The sequence below is a fragment of the Solanum stenotomum genome, unplaced genomic scaffold, assembly GCF_019186545.1.
Source record: "Solanum stenotomum isolate F172 unplaced genomic scaffold, ASM1918654v1 scaffold5017, whole genome shotgun sequence".
NCBI lineage: Eukaryota > Viridiplantae > Streptophyta > Magnoliopsida > Solanales > Solanaceae > Solanum > Solanum stenotomum.
In genome coordinates, this window is record NW_026035518.1 from 32,412 (window position 1) to 34,811 (window position 2,400).

Sequence of the window (2,400 nt, forward strand, 5' to 3'; positions counted from 1 at the left end):
TCCTCAAAGAGAAAGTAAAATCACCAAGATTACTTTAGGAACTCAAAGTATGATAAGTCCATAGGTACACAGACCTCACCTCTACCTCGTGCATTAGGGAAAAAAATAAACTACATGAATATGAACACAAATATATAGGAACTCATATTTCTCATTATTATTATTATTAGATGGAAATAAAGCACATCACAATTTCAAACAAACTCATTTTTTTTTACAAATTCAATCAAACACAAGAAGTTTTTCATACTCTTCACCAGAAATAGCTTGCATCATAACACTTTCTGGACTCAAAATCCCACCTTCCTCCAAAAACAAACTCACAAGATTCTTAGAAAATCCACTCACAAGTGCCACCCCTTTTTCATTACTAGGTACTGGTGTTGCCTTAGAAACCCTCAAATTACAAAACACAATTTTAGGTACATTGTTATAACCATTTTCCTTAAACTTCCTTTAAATCACATTATAATCTGTCTCCCATGGCCTTGTTGAAGCAACATCAAACTCCATGTCACTAAACACAAACAACCTCTTTATCATTTGTTCCTCACTCAAACTCCCCTTCATAGTAACTTCAAGAATCTTATCAAAAACTTTTTGAAAATCCGTATTACAACCCCATTCCATTCGCGTAATAAATTGAGTCTTTTCTATCAAAATTTCCCCTTTTACAACATGAAACTCCGGAGTGTTACTAAATGTAATTAGATTCCCTTTCCAAGGTTCTTCACTAAGTTGAGAAATGAGTAGCCCCAAAGCTACAGACACCTCCATTGGTGTCCCATTCATACTTCCTGATACATCACATATCGCCATACAATTCGTTAACTTCCCTTTTTTAGCTAAGTCATTCACCATTCTTTCCCATTGAAGTTCAGCAACTTCAGCCCCCGTGGAATCATTCAACGATGCAATTATCTCGTGTGGAAGTAATGCACCAGCAGCTATAGTTGTTTTCCCTTCTTTCACATCATCAAGATACTGCTCGAATCGTTCTTTATCATGCTTGTAAAACAGTTTCTTATACACTTTCATCGCCACTGAAGGGACGCGTTTATAAGGAAGTTCTTCCCATTTTTTGGCACAAATATACACCCAATGCCTTATGCAATGGCACAAGAACTTCTTTCCTCAATCAATCTCTTACACGATAAGCATAATGCGCGTCTTCAAGATCTTCATACTCACACATTAACAACGACTTATTATAACACGAATCAAGAGAAGGACACCACTTCGCCGCGAGGCTAAGATCATAAATCTTCCCTTCATTATACAATGCCATATCATCCCTCAATGCATCAGCAAAAAAAACACAAACTTTATCATACAAAAACCTAAAATTACAATCTTCATCATATCTACTCAACAATTTCTTTGCTTTATCAACATTCTTCTCTACACGAATCTTTTTAGCCTTAACTTTACACACATAAGAAATTTTTTTCGCAGAAAAAAAACCATTTTCTTTCTTTTCCTTCCACTCTGTTTTTTCATTTTCTCTAACAGTAGGACCTTCAATCAATCTATACAAAATCTCTAAAACATCCTTAAAATACCCAAAATCAAGAATGGGTTTAAGATTACAAGCAAGGGTTTTAGGGCGGTGAAAATGAAGCCATAAAGCACAAGTGTAAAACCCTTCTTTCATTGATTTTCCAGTTCCTCTAACACCCCTTAAGTTACAAATAAGCTTAAGAGTTGCTAAATCATTGAAATTCCAAGAAAGTTGTAATCTTTTTAGCAAATCTTGATGTGGGGTGTCTGGAACAATGTGNNGGGTAAAACGGTCATTTTATGAAAAATTCCAAAAATGACCTTTAGGGTCATTACACTTTAAGATTACAAGCAAGGGTTTTAGGGTGGTGAAAATGAAGCCATAAAGCACAAGTGTAAAACCCTTCTTTCATTGATTTTCCAGTTCCTCTAACACCCCTTAAGTTACAAATAAGCTTAAGAGTTGCTAAATCATTGAAATTCCAAGAAAGTTGTAATCTTTTTAGCAAATCTTGATGTGGGGTGTCTGGAACAATGTGGAAAAAGAAATCTAAACAGGGATTACCAAAAGATAACAAAGTTGCAGAGCCATTTTCTGTAAAACCCATTGGAGGGAATTTTACCATTTCTGGTTCTTGGGGGTTGGGGTGGGGGTGGGGGTGGGGTGGTGGTGATAGTGGTGGAAATTAGTTGAATTTCTGGTGGACCAAGAAATGCAGGTGGAGGAGCCATTTTACCGATCAGCGGCAATTAATTGACGGCAAAAGCTGTTTTTGTTAGAGTGAGTTTCCAGATAAATTTGATAATTTTGAATAATTGCCGCTAAAAGTTATTTTTGTTAGAGTGAGTTTCCAGATAAATTTGATAATTTTGAATTTTTTGTTATTGAGGAATGTGTAT

The 2,400-nt window shown here is 35.6% G+C and overlaps 1 pseudogene; it reads right to left on the reverse strand.

Annotated features, from left to right (window-relative positions):
• Positions 1-222: 222 nt before the first annotated feature.
• Positions 223-2,126, reverse strand: LOC125852762 (uncharacterized; annotated as a pseudogene).
• Between the last annotated feature and the right edge of the window lie 274 nt (positions 2,127-2,400).